This window comes from Lolium rigidum, chromosome 4 (assembly GCF_022539505.1).
Source record: "Lolium rigidum isolate FL_2022 chromosome 4, APGP_CSIRO_Lrig_0.1, whole genome shotgun sequence".
NCBI lineage: Eukaryota > Viridiplantae > Streptophyta > Magnoliopsida > Poales > Poaceae > Lolium > Lolium rigidum.
In genome coordinates, this window is record NC_061511.1 from 136,028,006 (window position 1) to 136,048,214 (window position 20,209).

At 42.8% G+C, this 20,209-nt stretch overlaps 1 long non-coding RNA gene across 1 annotated transcript; it reads right to left on the reverse strand.

Annotated features, from left to right (window-relative positions):
* Positions 1 to 15,537: 15,537 nt before the first annotated feature.
* LOC124705728 lies at positions 15,538 to 17,530 on the reverse strand. Its single transcript, XR_007004144.1, has 2 exons — positions 17,483 to 17,530; positions 15,538 to 17,125 (listed from the first exon to the last, which is right to left on the reverse strand). It is a non-coding gene; the product is annotated as an uncharacterized LOC124705728 (long non-coding RNA).
* Positions 17,531 to 20,209: the final 2,679 nt, after the last annotated feature.

Consider the following 20,209-nt stretch of genomic DNA (forward strand, 5'->3'; position numbering starts at 1 on the left):
AATTGGGGACTGTTTGGATAACATTCTCCTATTTGATAAAATAGGTCTTTGTTTTCCCTTACCACCAAAACTGCAGTAATGGTACTTAATGGGTCCTAACTATGGAATTCGTCGTGATGGTTTATTTTCCTAAGAATGGATTAGACTCATTTAGTCCATCCAATCATGGTTTATAGTTGATACCTCTAACTATTTTGGGTTATTTAGGTTCCATGAAAGGAATCATTCAAATAGACTTTAGTTTTGGTATGGTCAATCTACTTCAGTCTTTGGCCTTCTTGAGCTGTATTTGGTCTATGGTGTTTTCTTCGTCCGACTTCTTTATGCTTGACTTACTTGAGCTTTCGTACTTCTGAGTAAATACTACTCACTTTCTCAAGTTATAGTCCACTTCTTACTTCCTCGAAGTATAAACCTCGGCTTCTGATCTGACATCCTTCTGAAAGTAATGTTCAACAATCTTATGAAAATAAGATCGAACTTCCTCTAGGTTCAGACCTTTTGCTTCAATCTAGCTTAAAGTATTGAGTAATTGTATATCCAACTCAATCTTTACTCTACCCCTTAGAGTTTTCTTATGGTCTTCAACTCCTTTTTTTCCAACTATTGGGCTTATGGTTGGAATATTGGTCTGGTTCTAACTTATGGGTTTTACTTCTTCTAAGGTCTCGCGAAGAATGTTTGTGGTGTATCCACTCAATTGTGGACATCCAATGTGAATCCTTCGACTAAATGATTATAGATCTAGCTATTTGGCTGACAGGATTTTTATTTGTTCACAAACTTTTGTTACAATTAGTTAAATCGTGGACTATTTGTAATACCAACTGATACCAGCATTTACCAACTGTGGTTATTATACCAACTGTGGCTATTTGATATCTAAAAATGGATTCTATTATAGGTTCTGATCAACTGGACGAGACATCTTCTACTTTATCTTGCAGTATTGATATTATACCAATTGTGGTCTTCTGATATCGACTATGGTCTTCTTATGTCTGCTATGATTTCATATATCACCTTCCTTCATTCAGGGTTTATTTTGCAATAAAACCACTAGCTGACACTATGATTATAGTATCCTAAGTGATTTCCCATGCATTCCCTCTTCTATGTTGACTATGGATCTGCTTCAGCTTCACCATAATCACCATATTTCTTACCTTCATGCTTCTCATGTACTAAAGTAATCCTCTGTTGAGGTAAAGCATGAATGTTGATTGGCACTTCCTTCAGAGTATTGTGGTTGCTTCCCACAACTTTGTTTCCTTTATCTGATGAACCTTCATCTTGTCTTCAAAATATACAGAATTCGTCACTTCCTCACACGAATACCATTACCCTCTAGATCTATAGCATTAAGTAAGAACTTGATATAGCAACATGTATTTGCATACCAAAGTCAAACTTCATGTATGTATCTAGTCAAACAATGAAAATCCAATAAAATCCAAGAAGATTCAGCTTTGTGCTTATAATACACATCATCACAAGCCTGAATATGATTGTTGAGTAAGACATCTCTAAACATCAGGCTCTGATGTGTAGTATAGAACACCACATAATATAGGTTTATATCGTGATACTTAGCACAAATATATGAGATTCTACTATTTGTCTCAACCTTTACCTTAATTGCACAATTGCAATGAGATAAGCTTGAAACGAAGTGGTCTAGGATAGTTGAAGTGAACCTAATTTTCTTTGGAAGTACAAACTTAGCTTCCATTTTGGTTGAGGACTATTTCACATGGTATATCTGGGTTCTAACCTTGCTACTCTTATCTCATAACAATTGGAATATTGCTCCGATACTTCAAAGTGTTTCTACCATAAACATATGGTCTTGATGTGCTTGGCACACTTCCCATTGTTTTGAAGCACAATTCTTACACTATTGTTTTGCACTTGGCTTCTTATTGTACTCCTCTTAATTAATTATGAGGTTCTAGTCCATCACATAATGATTCTTAGGTGAATCTTATATGATTACTATCTCTACCATGTATGTAGACATATTTTATTCCTATTTCTCGTCCTTACCTCCCATGATTGACTCATCATGGTCTATACTACCTTATATAACTCATATTTATCACTTACTATCAATTGTTTCATATGTCTATATAATTTTACTTACTCATTACTTATCTTGGTCTACATCTTCTATTAGGATTTCTTAATCACTTGATATTACTTCTACTACAGATCTGAGTAATTCTTACTTAACTATAACATGTGTTGGTACACATCTTCCAATAGGATAACTTCCTTATGGTTGTATCCTCTCTTTGGACTACCATGTATTGTATACCAACTGTGATCTACTCATCTATTGTTTTGAAAACTTAATGGTGTGCTACATGTTTGGGATTAGCTAACTTTACTTAGGAAAGATAGGTAGGAAATGTTGACCCAAGTGTGTCAGGATTATTCCCAAGTGAATATCCATCTCAAGTCATAAAAAGATTTGGTTTACCTAGGACAACTTCCTCTAGACACTACCAACCCTATAGGTCTCCTTTAAAGGTTTTAATCCTAGGGTCAAAGCATTTGCTCTGATACCAACTGTGGTGACCCGGCATACCACTGCATGGTGTAGTATGCAAGTCTGATATAACACCAATGAAACACAGTTCCACGGGTATTATATCGCTCGCAGTGGTACAACGAAACATATGCGGGTCCAAGGCATGTCTATAGAATTACAACATCGACTCTGTTACATAAGATCATCACAGACCTCCTACTTTACAATGAGGTAAAACTGCAAATAAACTCCGGAAGAACGACTCGTAGTCTAGTCTTATCACGAACTCTATTTGTAGAGTATTTCACTAACTACAGAGGCTAAGAATAGACTCTAGCTAAATAGGAGCTAGGTTTAGGAAGCTAGTTCCCTTCTATGGCTAAACTAGGTTTTCTCCTTGTTGGATGTGGTATCTGATTCCTCTGACAGGGTCTTGTCTCTTGAAGTAGTTGTTGACTCCTCGGCCTTCGAGTTGCACTGTGGATCCTCCTTTGATGCCACCATATCTAAGCAGGGGATTTAAGAGTGGGATGAGTACGAGCGTACTCAACAAGTTCATTATAGGAAAGAGGTGTTTAATGCACTAGCTACGGCATTAGACCAGAAAGTCTAATACCAATGCAGGTGTTCATAACCATTTCTTCAAAAGGTTGCTTTTATTCAGAAGAACTATGTCCGTCAGCCTTCACCGGTTTACTAGAACTTCATGGAGCTCCTTTCCGGCCGCGTTCGCGGTTCCATATCCCGGAACAGGGAGTGACGAGTCACGGTTCTTTACACTCGCGAGAGGTGTGTTGCTTTACCCATAAGATATCTTAACCTTGGTGCCAACCGGGTGATCTTCCCGTCCACACTTCCTATGGTGTGAGGCCCGGTATAAGGTCTAGCCAATCATGTTCCTCCGCTACCTCGAACACCCACCCTTTGTTGCATGCCCCGACCCTGGGTCCTCGCCGGTCCCATTATTCCCATAGTTTTCGGGGTGGACCCCGACCACGACGACGATCCTGGGATCGAACCAAACTCCTTCGCCGGTGGCTGCAACCCATCATAGACCGCAATACCGTGGGGACTTAAGGCTTCCCCAGCCTACCGCTTGTTCTTCGAGCGACAAGTGTCTACGGACTATGCCGTGGGGACTTAAGGCTTCCCGACCTACCGCTAGCCCTGACAGATACAAGTGTCTACGGTAAAGCGCATCCGTTGATGAACGAGAGGTGGAAACACTTTTGACTATTCCGTCCCACTCCGGATCTTATGGTTAACACGGGTATTACGGCACAAGAATCACTGGCGACATTTGTTGTTTAATCCTAGATGGATATAAGCCCGTGCAATGGAACCTCCACCATATCAACACAATCCATGGTTCCATTGCCCACCACATAGTCATATTCATAGTTATGAAAGTAGTGGTTTTGCTTTTTATGCAATAGTGATAAACATAGTACTTTGCAAGTAATTTGGTAGAAATACTCAAATGATATGAGCAAGCGATGAACTTGCCTTTCTTGACTGCAAGATTATGCAGGCAAGGTCTTCGATACGCAGTAACTCCAAATTCTGAAATAACATCATCGTCCGGTAAGGACGATGTTTTAAAAGTTTGGCAAGGATGCAATAATGCATAAGTATGAGATGCAGTCGCTCTAAGCGTGACCTAACCCCGATGATTTAGGATTAGTGAATTGAAATGATTGGTTTAGGGTGTGTTGCACTTTTAGAGTGATTAACATACAAGGTTCTTATTCAGGTGTGATTACTTGGTATTATCAACAGGTAGACAATAAAGAATAATAATCAATTGAGCACACAAAGAATGATAATTGGCATAATGTTATCAAGTAAAGAACGAGTGGTCAGTTTTAGTACTAGATGGCATGGTTAAGGATTAATTATCATATACTTCAAAAGAATAACTTTTGAAGAACATGTTCTTTAATAAAGAACAAGTATGATAATTAGGTTGGTGGAGTTCTATAATTTATTATGGTTCCAAGTAGTTTTTGGAGTAAGTGTTAGATGGATCACAACAATGTTGGACTCATCGACACCTAGGGCTTGTAAGGTTAAGTTAAGCCTAGGCATCCTAAGCAATTCATTATACATGGTTGTTGTCAAGGTTGGTTTATCTTGCTAATAATAGCCGACTAGGGTTTATAGGTCCTTATAAGCAGGGTTGATGATGATTCCTTATTTTCTTCAAAAGAATAACTTTCAAAGAACATACTTCTTAAGTAATAAGAAGTATATCAATTAGGGTTGAGGTGGTCTAGGTTTTACTGTTGGTTCTATTAAGTAAGGTTTAATTGGCTCCTAAATAGGATGGTGGATAAGTATCCAATACTAATAAGGTTTAGTGGAGTATGGTTATGGAATGCTCAAGGTTTGGTATGATTGCTCCTAAGTTTCATCACATTGGTGTGATGATAAATATGGATATTTAAAGTTGTTGCCTCTAAGTATAGGAACTAGTGTTGGCCCTATTTGATCATCTAGGTTGGATAGGTATGCCTACATGGACTACCAATTATTGATAATAGGGCTCCTACAATTTTATGTGGCATGTCAAGTATGTAGTTGCTATTATGATTCTATGTATGAAAATTAGAACACCAAGATTATATGAGAGGATCTAGGGTTTAGGTTTTAGAAGTAAATTAGGGTTCAAAAGAATTAGTGGAGCTATGGTTCCAATTGGGATTAGGGTTTTAGAATTACACATGAAATGATAAGTTCCTAGTTTTCTACCATATGGAACTAGGGTTTACTATTTACCATGTAGTTCTATGATTAATAACTTCAATTTAAAGTTGAAGTTATTAGTAACTTGTGAATAGATAAACTAATATTGAATTTGGAATTTTTCTATTTTAGAACAATTAATAATTAGGTCAATTAGGTTTAAATCCTTCTAATAAGGATTTAACAAAATATTAAATAAAGAAAATTAGTTTTAATGTTTTCTTTATTTAATTACTGGTTTTTATTTAATTTTTGGAAATTTTTACTAATTATTGAATTTTCATTGAATTTTGAATTAAAATTAAAGGCTTAAATAATAAGTATTTAATAATTGAATTTTTATTAAAAATAAAATTTTCATTTTATATTTTTATTGGATAGAGTTTACTTTTCTAAGAATTTTGATGTCTCATTTTTTTTTCTGAGCTATATTGTATTTTCTACTTTTATTTGAAGTTGGAGTAATTTAAATGGGATTTGAAATAAAAATAGAGATTTACTAAGTGCACCCGGGCTAGACTACCCCCAGAGGCTGACTGGTGGGCCAAATGCCACGTTGGCTGCCACCGTGGCGGTGCTGTGGCAACCAAGTGCATCTCCGGCGGTCTGTGGTGGTCGACGCCGGCGGTTTCGAGCTCCCGCGTGGGCGTGCGTGGGCTTGTTGGAAAGAAGACGACGAGAGGATTCTAGTGGTGGCCGCGCCGCCACCAGATGGTCGCCGGAGCTTGGCCGGCGACGGGATTGAGCGGCAGAGCTCACGGGTTAGCCGACGCGGTGGAGCTACGGCGCCTGATCGAGCAAGACGAGCACACCGAGAGGTTGAGGAGCTCACCGAGAGCATGACGCGCTTGACGGCGAGGTCAATGGTGGTCCGGTTCGCCGGATTTAATGGCGCCGACCGTCGGAGAGGCGAGGTTGGCAACGGCGCCACAGCTCACCATAGCTCGATTCTTTTGCAAGCAGAGCAAGTCGAGCATGGCGGTGCCGATGGTGGTTACGGCCTGGCCTGGGGAGGTTTCTACCGGCGACGAGGACGATGGCCGGGCGAACTAGGGTTTGCTTAATTGGGGCGAATGAGGAAAAAACTGAGGCTCAGAACTCGTCGTGGGCTTTTATATGGCGATGGTCTGCGCCTCGTCACGACGCCGAGCGAGGAGAGGACGCCAGCGAGAGGGAGGGACGAGCACGTCGTCGTGCTCGTCGTCCGAGAGCGGGGAGAGGATGAGGACGACGCCTCCCCGCTCGATATTTCACGAAGAGGTACGTGGGCTGCTAGGTGGGTCGGCTTCGGGCTCGCTGTCGGGCTGCCTTATTGGGCTTCTGCGGCCAGGTGAGTCCAGGTAAGGCTCCTTTCTCTCTTTTTCTTTTTATTTCTGTTTTTTCTGTTTTTTTCTGTTTTTTATAATTTCTGGTTTTTATTTTATTGTTTAAATTCAAATTTGAATTCAGGTTTATACTTGCAGGTTCTAAAGTATTTGAACCTCCATAAGATTTGATAACAATGCTTATTTCATAATTGTTTTGCTCAACAGTATCTATTATTTAATTAAATTGGAATTGTTGTGAGAGTTATGCCAAATTTAGAATAACATGAGTTGGGTAATTATTTCAATTCCCCTTTTTTAATTTGGGAACCAGATCTATGTAGATGATTTGTACTTTCCAACATGTGCATGGTGAACACATTATTAGGGTTTGCTAGTACTTAGCAATACTGATGGTTCACCTATAATTTGATTAAGGCTAGGTTTTAAGATGAATGGTAATGAGGATGAATTGGACCATGATTTTATGTGAAGAATTATTTCTAAGATATTGCAAGGGTTATCCTATTTCAAGGTTAGCACTATTATCATATTTTAATAGCACTTTTAAATAAAGCTACTACTCTCATCATTGTTTGGTCTAGTTATAAGGATAAGTGGTTGATCACCACTTATGGTTTTTAATCAAATGGTTTAGCACTAGGTTATTCTTAAGTTCCATATTTAAGCATAAGCTTTAACTAGTGAACAATTCTAGGGTTCTAATCATATTCACATATTGGCAATTGGTTTGCATCTCAATTATGCCTAGGCTCATATTATGATCACCATAGTGATACATAAACTATGGTTGAGATATACCCTAGTTTGTAGACTTGGAATGCTATCATATTGCATTTGCTAGGGTTTAATCTCCCCTAACCAAGGTAATATGACTACTTGCTTGATTGTTCATGTGCTCCTTTAATTACTAAGGACTTGAGAATTAGTTTCGTCTTCTCCCAATTAACTTCTATTGATATCCTCAATTTATCATTAAAGTAACTAAAGTTGTTATAGTTCTTTTTATAGTTAACTTTGGTCATATGGATGGATGGTTTCTCACCATATTAAGTATGGAGTTTTACTCTAAGGTTTTCTTAGGTTCTTTAATTTATGAAATATAGATATGGTAGGATTCTACTGATGATCACTAAGTGGTTCACAAATTAAGGTTGGGATATAAGCCTAGGTTTGCTTACTAGTTACCTCCCTATGATTTCATGTGGGGAATAATATCTACTAATCATATAAGTGTTAGCATTTGGATTATTCTCCTATTTCTCCAAAGCATGGTCATGGATTAGACATAATCCACTTGTCCTTAATATTTCTACCTCAAGTTCTTAGGGTTTATGATCATCACTCAATTTATAATGATCAAGGTTTGGCTTCCTAAGTTATCTCTCAAGAATTAGGTTTCTCACTCCCAAGATTAAGTATTGTCTTGATCAACTAAGATATATCACTTCTATTTTACTTTCTAGGATGGTCATGGTTGTCTCAATAGTTTTATATCCCAGGAAAATGCCTGAGATATTTACTTAAAGTTCCCTCAAGAACTGATGGTTTAACCATTTGGATATTTGAGTAGATAGAACTAGGATTAGTATGGATGGTCTCTCTCATTTGGGAAGGACTTCAATGCTAACCTAATATTAGGCTCCATAGAGGTTGATGTGATCATCAAGATCTATGTTTAACGTTAATGGTTATCTCTCTCTAGGGTTGTCTTGAAGATGATGATTTGAATACTTGGATGTATATCCAAGGTTTAACTCAAGTTTTGTTATTGCTTCTTTAATGATTATAATAGAACTCTCACCTCTCTAGGTTTGATGTATAACTATTTGGAATAGAGAAGAATTATATTTCTTGAGTGGATCTCCTTGTTATTATTCTAATGTTGAAATGGAATGGATACCATGAGGTTCATGATAGGATCAAGGATTAGTTTAGGACATGGAGAAGATGAGGGAAGAATGGTTTCTCAATTTTATTGTTACTTGATTTGTAATTGAACTGGTGTTCATATATTATGACAAGGATTACCATATTGTAATCTTTATAAGATCAAGTAATTGATCATTGAGTAAAGTGTTGTTGTGTTGATTACTAGTTCCATTTGATCTAACCCCTTGGATCAAAACACCTCTACCCAAAACAAAGTTTTGGCAAAGTCACATTGAGGTTTATAGCGCTTGACTTGATGAGCTACTTCAATTCCACCAAGGTCAAGTGAAACTTCGAGTCATCGTGACTATTTTACTTTAAAGCGCGAAAATTCCCCAGATTTTCTATGCATGAATGCAATGCACACATCTGTTTCCTCTATTTTTGTAACCCCATTACCTGGGATATTACAATCTCGTACCCCTGGAAAGTCACTATAGTCGAAGATGGTGACCCGGCCAACAAGTACAACTGATCTTCAATATCGTTGTTATTAATGAGATGTGTTCGAAGCCAACCACCGAATGTCTAAATATGTTTATGTGTAATCCAGTCTTCAGACTGCCCCGAGTGTTGGGAGCGTACAATATTCTTGTGGTCAGTGATATACGGGGCCACCAAGGTGGAACTTTGTAGAACTGTGTAGTGTGCTTGAGTGAAAGAAATCCCGTCCCTACATATCATTGATTTCCTTACTAGCTGCCTTTTCCACTTAGTCTCCCCTCATGCCGCGATTCAGGAACAACAATCGACTTAAGCTCAGGAATGAAGTCAACACAGAACTCAATGACCTCCTCTGTTCCATAGCCCTTGGAGATGCTTCCTTCTGGCCTAGCACGGTTATGAACATATTTCTTTAAGACCCCCATGAACCTCTCGAAGGGAAACATATTGTGTAGAAATACATGACCGAGGATGGCAATCTCTTCGACAAGGTGAACCAGGAGATGCGTCATAATATTGAAGAAAGATGGTGGAAACACCAACTCAAAACTAACAAGACATTGCACCACATCCTTCTGTAACCTTGGAAGACTAGCTGGATCGATTACGTTCTGAGATATTGCATTGAGGAATGCACATAGCTTCACAATGGGTATTCGAACATTTTCCGGCGAAGCCTCCTCGGTGCAACCGGAAGCAACTGCGTCATAATAATGTGGCAGTCATGCGACTTCAGGTTTTGGAATTTTTTCTCTGCCATATTTATAATTCCCTTTATATTTGATTAGAATCCAGACGGCACCTTGATACTGTAAAGGACTTCAAAAAAGTTTTCCTTCTCTGCTTTGGTAAGAGCGTAGCTGGCAGGACTTAAGCGACTATCCATCTTGTAATTCTGGTCTTGCTTGTTTTTTGGGACTTTCATACGATAATGGTCCTCCCGTGCTTCTGGTGTATCTTTTGTCTTCCCATTCACGCCTAAGAAGCCTAGCAGGTTCACGCAAAGATTCTTCGTCACGTGCATCATGTCGATTGAAGAGCGGACCTCTAGGAATTTCCAATAGGGTAGATCCCAAAACATAGATTTTTTCTTCCACATGGGTGCATGTCCGGTAACGACGTCATTCGGAACAGATTGACCGCCAGGACCCTTTCCAAAGATTACTTTTATGTCCTTGACCATATCAAGTAAATCATCACCGGTACGGAGTTCAGGCTTCTCCCGGTGATCTGCCTCACCTCCGAAATGATTGCCTTTCTTTCTGACGGGGTGCCTCTTTGGAAGAAATCGACGATGCCCCAGGTACACAACCTTTTTACATTTATTTAAATATGCACCTTCGGTCTCATCTAAACAGTGCGTGCATGCATTGTATCCCTTGTTTGTCTGTCCTGAAAGGTTACTAAGAGCAGGCCAATCATTGATGGTCACGAAAAGCAACGCTCGTAGGTTAAATGACTCCTGTTTGTACTCATCTCATGCATGTACACCTGGTTTGGTCCACAACTGTAAGAGTTCTTCAAATAATGGCTGTAGGTACACATCAATGTCGTTGCCGGGTTGCTTTGGGCCTTGGATGAGCACTGGCATCATAATGAACTTCCGCTTCATGAACAACCAAGGCGGAAGGTTATAGATACATAGAGTTACAGAGCCGAGTGCTATGACTGCAGCTCTGCTCCCCAAAAGGATTCATTCCATCCGTACTTAGACCAAACCTTAAGTTCCTCGCGTCATCCGCAAAGTCCGGGAACTCTCTATCCATTGTCCTCCACCTGCGACCCATCGGCGGGGTGTCTCGAGCATCTCGTCTTTCTTACGGTCTTCTTTGTGCCATCGCAACAACCTGGCATGGTCTTTATTTCTGAACAGACGTTTCAACCGTGGTATTATAGGAGCATACCACATAACCTTGGCAGGAACCCTCTTCCTGGGGGGCTCGCCCTCAACATCACCAGGGTCATCTCGCCTAATCTTATACCGCAGTGCAGTGCATACCGGGCATTTTTCCAAATTTTCGTACTCAGCGCGGTAGAGGATGCAGTCATTAATGCATGCATGTATCTTTAGCACCTATAATCCTAGAGGGCAGAGAACTTTCTTTGCTTCGTAAGTACTGTCAGGCAGCTCGTTATCCTTTGGAAACCTCCTCTTCATTATTTTCAGTAACTTCTCAAATGGCTTGTCACATATACCAGCCTCTGCCTTCCATTGCAGCAATTCCAGTGTGGCACCGAGCTTTGTGTTGCCATCTTCGCAATTTATTGGGTATAACTTCTTTTTGTGATAATCTAACATGGCCTTTAACTTTCGCTTCTCGTTTTCAGTTTCTGCATCTCTGTGTGCATCAGCAATGGCCCGACGAAGATCATCATCAACGGGCTCATCTGATGCCTCTTCATCTTGATCACCTCCTCCTTCCTCTTCATCTTCATCATGCCCTGTTGCAGTATTACCGTAGTTAGGGTACATATCATCATCCTCTTCTTCTTCGTCGTCGTCTTCCATCATAACCCCTCTTTCTCCATGCTTGGTCCAACAATTATAGCTGGGCATGAAACCTTTCCAAAGCAGTGGGAGTGAATGACATGCCATTCAGGGTATTGCTTTAAGTTCCGGCAATCAACACATGGACAACACATATAACCATCCGCCTGTGGGTTTTCCTCAGCCACACGGAAAAATTCTTCCAGGCCCGAAGTGAACTCGGGTAGATGTCGGTCAACGTACATCCATTACCGCCGGTTCATCTACATCAAATAATTAAGTTTATCAAAAAACCATTACAAAACATCATAATATATATATATAGTGGAAATTATCACCGTACAAATGAAATGGTAAAGTTTCTTAACCTTGATCGAAGAGGGAAGAAAGAGGAGAAAGCTTAAGTGTCGCTCCGGCACCTCATATCATATTTGTTTTGTGTAAAATCAAGCGACATCATTCTCTCAGACATTTCATCGAACACCTTATGTGCATGCCAAAGAAAAGCAAGGTAGCACTCAACACACACACCTTTCTCCTAGAAAAAATGAAGAGTTGGCTGGTTGGGGAGGGTGAGCTGAATATATAGGACCTTTAGCACCAGTTCGTGTTACGAACCGGTGCAAATGAGCTGTCTTTTGCACCGGTTCATAACACGAACCGGTGCTAAAGGTTCCTCGGCTGACACGTCCCTGGCGACGAACCTGTTGCACCGGTTTGTGTTACGAACCGGTGCAAAAGACAGATCATTTGCACCGGTTCGTAACACGAACCGGTGCAAAAGATCCCTCGAACGGTTGCGCACCATGAACCGGTGCTAATGACACCCTTTAGCACCGGTTCATGCCAAATTCGGTGCAAAAGCCATCTGAGGCAAAAAAACCAAAGCCCTTGTTTCTACTAGTGTATGTCTGTTCTGTATTTGGCACAGTGTGTACTGTTCATTTAGTACTTTCTAGTTCGTGATTGTAATGACTATTCTGTTGCGGTTGTGTGCATCCTATCTATGCAAGGCCGGATCCTTTAAGTTAATAAAGATTCCTTTATCGAAAAAATGCGCATAATAATACTTAAGTTAGCCCTCCTTTGGCTTTCGATCTATTAGTATTGATTATACCTGCTACCTCAGTAGGATGCTATAATGTGCAAATATTATTTTGAACTGCTTTAATTTGTTGTTAATTCTTTTGACATCAATGAGGAGCAGTGTGACATGTGCAATGTATATGGATGTTTCAGTTGGTCATGATTCCATTTTATTAAAGATTTTTGTCCAGAGTAGGTAAAATATGTATCAGTAATTACAAATAAAAGATGTTCTCAGAGTAGTCATTCTATGTACTTAAGTCTGTTGAGCACAGATAGCTTTTTCTCATTATCGATTTTCTTAACGATTTTTTCAAGCATGACACGTGTGTTATGTAAGTTTGCATACTGAACAAGGACCGTGAAACTTCGGTTAGCTACACTGAAATATGTTTATATATCCATGCATATAGGCTATATACTGATGCGAGCGCATGCTAATTAATTATTCCAAAAGCACTTTGGTAGGATCTCTTCGAACTTAAGTGTTTGCTTGGCCAGATATTTCCTAGGGAGCTTAGGCTTCAACCGAGCGACCCATCCCGCGCCCGCGCGTTCGGATGGATCGAAACGGACAAAAACGCAGCCCAACGCGCGGATCCATCCCAAAAACGGATGACCGCGCCGTCCGGAACGACCCAAATCGGCCCAAATCTGGGACGAGTTTGCGTAGCCGCGGACGCCGATGGCTGGCCGCGCGCGTCCGCCCCTTATTCGCCCCTAGCCCGCTTGTCACAGACATAACAAATATTTTTCATTAAAAAGCACCCATTACATTTTTTTTAGCCTACTACTTCTATCCTAATACGTACGGGGCCGGCGGCCTCGCCGGCGACTCTTCGCCGGCTCGCCGTCGGGGCCGTGGATTTCACTCGACGTGGACGGCCTGTACGCGTGAGGATTCCATTCCAGCTTACGAGCTGGGTGGCGCGGCGGAGGACTTCATCCTCCTCCTTTCCGCCCGCGCGCCCAGGGCGCGCTCGCGCTCCGCCTCCTGCGGCGGCACCATCCGCTTCCCGCATAGCTCCAGTTCCTGCAGGGCAGCGCGTTCCACAGCGGTGCGCGCCTCTAGGCGGACGCGGCCGGTGGCCTGGGCCTCGTGGTTCCCGTTCTGCCGGCGCATGCGCTCTTGTCGGCCGCGCTCCGCCGACGCAGCAACCTCCCAGGCACGCCGCTCGGGCGAGGGCTTCTGGATGAGGTGGCGGGCTGCTCGCATAGCGAGCAGCTCGTTCTTCTGGCCGAGGAGGTCGCCTAATCGGCGGCGGCCGGCCCGGCAGGTCGCCTCGTGCTCCTTCGTCACGCGCATGAGGTCGGCGAGACGCTCCTCGATGGCGGCGTTGATGTTGGCAAGCGCGAGGTCCTCCTCGTTCAACGGCTCCTCCTCCGCGGCGGCCGCCCCCTCCTCCGCGGCCTCGTACCAGCCGTCCGCGGTCTCGTGCCAGCCGTCCGCGGGCGCCTCCACCATCTCCACGTCCCCTTCCTTCTTCGCCGCCGCCTCGGCAGCGACGCGGAGCGCCTCGTCGTCGGCGACCCACCGCGAGTCCGCGCGCTCCTCCTCCTCCGTCCGCGGGAACCTGGCCCGGGCGGCGAGGGAGAGCTTGGCCCACGTGGCCTGCAGGGTGCGCGGCATGGCGCCGCAGAAGTTGGAGGGGGAGAGGACGGCGGAGAGGGTGTGATGCGGTCTGTGGCCGCCGCCGTCTTTTATAGCCGGCGGCCTGGCGGGAAACTTGGGCGCGAGCGCGCGCCAATGGCCTTTTCGCGCGCGCGGGAACCTTGGTGCGCGCGGGAACTTTCCCGCGCGTTCCACCGCCCACCATTGCTGTCCCGTCGAGGCCTGCCATAGCGCAGCGCCCCGCAAGGAAGACGAACCACGTGGCGTCTTTTTGGGTCGCCGCGTTGGGCGCAGCGTGCGACCCAAACGGACACGCGGACGTGGGCCGCTGTCCGCGTGTCCGCTCGGCCACCCAAACGGCCCAAAATGGACGGCCCAGCGCGTCCGTTTGGGTCGCTCGGTTGGAGATGCCCTTATGTCTTGCACCTTGAATAAGCGAGTCATTTGTAATGTTTGCCTTTTCTTGCCCGCACAACGACCGGGGCACCTACTAAATGGTTAAGTATATTTTTGTGAAAATTGCATCAAGAAAGTAGTTTACACTTCTTGTCTGTTATCTGGCACTGCATTTCTTTTTGTCTTTTAAATAATCAGAATGCTTCTTTATCAGTACATCTTGCTGTATTTGCATCTTAGACACCCTCGCTTTTCTTCAATATTCAGATGCTCAGCATTAAGAGTACCAAAAGATTATGTTTATCCACGGGTGAGTGGAAATATCGAGTGTGAGCTAGCCATTCATCAGCTCTCGCCAGTAGGAGGATTTAGCCCCTTGTGATATGTTCCTTAATTGTGGCCCATATCCACTGTTTCTGGAGTCATCCTTCTGTTATTCTAACCCATACATTGATATATACAGTTTCCTCGTAGAAACAAACATACCACAGAGGTGTTAATTAACTGGAATAATTTTATGGTGACCTTCTTACTTTTACCTTTCGACGCCAATCTTTTCATGAGTTCATCCCCATATCATTCACCAGAGCATCGTTAAGATGACTGGTCCCAGTGTCTCTTTTATGGACCAGTCCTTGTCAGTGTGATCCACACAACTACACAAGTTAAGTAGTAGTAGCAAATTTAGTCCATCCTTTCTTTGGTCGTCCAAAGACAAGAAAGCACATAGGCACATGAATTTTAACTAGTGGTTGGGGCGCCCCCTGGGGCGCCTCCTTGCCGGCCCTTGGCGTCCCAATCAAGGAGCCACAAGTGAAGCCTTTAAATGCAGCATCTAGGACATGCGAACCACATAGGTTGCATTCTGAGCGAATAATTTTCAAAATGGGGTTAAATCATATACGCAGCTGCAAGATATATCAGTGCATCAAAATAAATAAGATCAAAACCAACTATGCCTTGCAAGAATACTGTGTTGCTGAACAGCTATATATATATATGATTGTATGATGTGTATGCTATTGTTCTAGACAAACTGGAAGATACAGAGAACACTGATGAGAAAAGTGTTACGGATTCCAAGCTATGAACCTGGAATATGAACAAGATACAAAATAAAGATTGCTTCTCAGCTCGTCACCTAATCCTCACCTGATCTAGTCCCTAGAGTCCACCTGATCAGCAGCTTCCCCAAAAGCTTACAACACCATCACCTCTCTAATTACATCGGAAAAGAAGGATAACCAGCGCGAACTCTGAGAATGGACAGCACAAGATGTTGCAGGAGAGACCGTACATGGCAAAAAACTTGACCGCGCCGACGACACCCCATCCCAGCCACCGAGCCGAGTCCTTCATCCATCAGACAATGGAATTAGATATCTGAATATAAATAAGGTATTGTGTTTGATCTAGCAGCTCACCTCCAATTAAACTTATGCTATCCTTATAGAAATAGAAAAAAAAGCTACATATATTGGAAAATGGTCCATGCTTTGTGAACAGCCCCTCTGTTCAATACGATACCTGTAAGATTCCATAGCTGATGAATCTCTTTCTTTTTTCACTCTTTCGCTGTCACGCAAGACGCTTTTCTGGCACAAACCTAGTACCAAAACACATTGATTCTCAAGCTATTCTAGCAGGCAAAAAAGTGAGAACTCAGCTGTACAAAAATGGCGTATTGTAGAAGCTTGAGTAGATCATGTTCAGCCTTTAAATCGTATTTAATGTGATAATGTGGAGAGTTTAGATGAAGGACGAGGGCTGGGTAACAGGTCAATCTGGACAACATTAACCACCAACTTTCCTAGAACATCTGAGACGAGGAAACATGACAAGACATGAAAGGCATGGACATTATAATCATACAAAATACAATTTCATTCTTTTCCGAGGGTGACCTATTACTCCGTATAGGAAAATGTTTTTTCTTAAATAGATGAAAGTATGCATGTATTCCTAGTTCTGTGTATTCATGCTTAAAATATTCAGTAACATGAGACATTATTCACCTTGTCTGCAAGTCAAAACCTTACCAATCTGTTAGATAACATACTCTGTAATAGTAGAATAGTTGTCATGTGCAATCATGAGAGGGTATGGAAATTGCATAAGCATAAGAATTATATTGGAAATATTACTACAAAAATCACAAGTGGTAATATCCACTATAAACAAGAACTTCTTGATTGTGTATGTGGCACCAGTTTTAGAAAAAACAAACAAATTGGAGGTTATGTTCCCTGAGAAGCTTTACAGTGCTTCCATGAATTCCCAAAAGACCTAATTACTGTTGAAAGCAGAGGATGATGATTATTCAAGAATCAAGACACAGGTTTGCAGGTTTCCCAAAAGGAAAAAATACTACCCAGAACACGAGCAGTCCAGTAAATGTGAATATTTTTACTAATACCAGGGACTCTAGCTAAAACACACTGAAAATTAATTAGTTGTTGGAAGATGTACCTACAACCCTGGGATAATTCCCTCGTGATTTGTCAAAGCATTCACCAGACATACGGCGGAGCCCATACAGTTCAGGTGGTGGAGCCTCACCCAGCCTGACATTGAAATACCGAAAAGTGTTAGGATACTCACTCAGTAACAAGTGTTATGGTTGTACAAAAGATACTTTGATGTTTGTAGTAAGCGATAGCGATCTCAGAATCATCACTTAAATATTATAATAGCTGCTAAGTTAACAACAGTGACATCCCTGAATGAAGCTATAGAAGTAAACAATAACCAATTGTATTTGCCATGCACAAATTACTAAATTACTTTCAAACATACAAATAAGTACGTGCCCATTTGCTGTCACAATGGTGTTTTATCCATAAAAATAGTGAGCCAATTAGCGGATGCATGGCCGCATTGCTTAATTATCAATAGGAGATCCCATGCCGCCATAGACATACTAATCATACGTGATCTCCTGAAGATGAGCTGGTCAATTTGGACCTACAATTGCACAAAAGAGCCTCATGAGCATCTGTTTAGATTTACCAGACATTCAGGAAAAAAAAAGGAAATATCTTCATAATGTGCCAATAATATATATTATATTTGTTTAGCAATGAATCTGATAGGCATAATAGAATATGTGGTTCTAGAAGATAAAATTCAATGATGAAGACACAATATGTTGTTACAGCGTGATGAAAACCAGCAAAGACAATGGTTCTAACTGTAAAACTCCCACCACGAATATTTCATATGCACCCAAGCCCTAGGTGGATCTGGCGCCCAAACTATACTTCAGGAAACTAAAAATCAAAGATCCGTCGTGATTATTATTTTCAAGTATACAAATACAAGATTTCTCAGACCACCCATGGAACAAAACAGAGATACTAAAATAAACAAACTACCTCCAAGAGTATATACTGTCAGTCTGAATATATCATATGATATGTCCATCATGTCAATTCAATCTATATCCTAGGAGAGCATCTGAAGGTATAATTGATGCCCCCCATAGGGGGTCTCACAAGGATTTGAGATTTTGGGCCATTGGATCACCCTATCAGTGTATCTCGTCCGTTTATTCTGGGAGGAAGCACATTCCCACATACTCCTCCAACTAGCTAACCCCATGCAACAGCCATTTTTTACCCGCCCTGTCTGCGCGTGGGTCCCACCTTAGGTCGGATCCACTCGTCGGTGACTGCGGGTGTACTTTAGTTCGGTTGAAAAAGCTCTCCTCCTGTAGGGGTAAATTGGGTATTTCCTCATGCGGCCACTGGATGAGACAAAACTTCAACCCGATCCAGATCCCTAGCCATTCGTTTCCTCCTCCCAGCTCCCTGCCGCCGCCTCCCCATCTCCGCTCCCCTCCGCGGCCGGACTCCTCTCCGGCGAGCAACCGTCACCCGCGTCCTCCCGGGGATCTACGCGGCGCACCTCGCGGGCGTCGTCCTTGGGGAGGAGCGTCTCCACCATCTCCGCGTTGGTGGGGATCGAGATCTTCGGTCTCCACCATCTCCGCCCCTGCCGGGCTCGAGATATCCGCGTCAGCAACGCTCGCGTGGCAGAAAAGAGGAGAAGAGGCCACACGTGGGAGATCGGGAAGATGTGTTGCAGAAGCACACGCGGAGGAGGATGGCGGCGAGGAGAGTGGCGGCGGCCGTGCGGAGGGAGAGGACATGCGGCGCGGTGCGGGGAGTTGGCCGGCGGTGCCATGGCTCAGGATCCCCTCCGTGATGGCGGCGCAGAGCAGAGTGACGAGCCGCAGAAGCTCACCGCGCGTGCGCAGCTCGTTCTCCTACGGGGACTACGCCCATCCCCCACGCCGAAGCTGTTGCTCTCCAGCGTGAAGGGCAAGTGAGCTGGTTATGCTGCTAAACCCCCTCCTCTTTATAGATCCCCATGATTTGTACTGCTCTATTTCGATTTGAGATGAAGATTTTTATCTGTGCTGCTGCTACCTGGGTTGTGCAGGATTGGATACAACATGGTCGTTTATGTGGTGGAGAGGGAGTCCTGGAGGTCATCGTCAGCCAGATATTGCTAATGGTATTGCTGTAACTTTTGCCTCTCCGTCCAGATCTTGTCCACTACATACCATTCTTGATTGGATCCACTTTTTAAGAAACAATGGTGAAAATTATTCTGGCTATGGTAATGGAAACTATTAATCCCTTCAAAATATGTCAGATCTTGTCCAGGACAAATAACTGGCAATCTATGTAATTATTGTCAAAAATTAATTAACTTTGTTTTTGAGATAATAGTTAACCTCTCAGTTTCATTAGGTGTCGCCTTCTTGTCCGCGGCGCCCCCAGCGGTGCGAATCAACAATGGAGGAGGCCATGGAAGAGAGGAAGGAGGCGTGGAGATGTTGTGGCAAGCAGATGCAGTCAGCGATGGAGCGCTAGCTGTAGTCGAGGACTGAGCCAGACAGGTGCATCCCCTCCCCTGTCTCGGTATCTCTCTCTCATCGTGCAGAGATAAAATGGTTAATTTACTTGTCTCTTTAGATAAGGGAGGAGAAGGGAGCATGAAATGAATGTGTCTCTGATGATTGTTTACATGGCTAGAAACATGGTCAAAAGCCCCAGGTAAATTCCCCCCCCCCCCCCCTCTTCTTTTATTTGGGGTCCTTTTGGTGGTGAGACATATGTTGCTTCGAAGGATCTCTTGGCTGCACTCTGCCGGCACCAGGTATGAACCCTACTGATGAAGTAGCATGGAGATGGAGAGAAAATGAGCACATGGAGGCTGGTTTGTGTTGTTTTTATGAGATGGAAATCAAGTGGTTCTAAATCTCAGTGTATTCTAATCCGATCAATTTAATTTTTGATGTAATCTTGCTGATTTGATGTGGTTAGTGTAGTGGTAAATTTTTCAACCATCAACTGATGCTTTTGAGGCAGGTGCCTTTGGGACTGATTATCCTGGCAATACGGTGGTGGATGTTAAGAATCCTTCACTGAGTTGGATGCTCGGGTTCATATTTGTTGCTAAAGCGATCCAGATCCCTCTAGTGCCGATGGTACATGCCATCTCCTTTTTTCTTTCCTGCCATCAATTTCTCTGGCCATGATTAGGACTCAACTCGTCTAGCATTGCTCACCTTGTTGTAGGAGGATGGAGTGATCCGTGCTCAGTTTGTGTACGCAACTTGGGACTTCTCCACCGTGGTA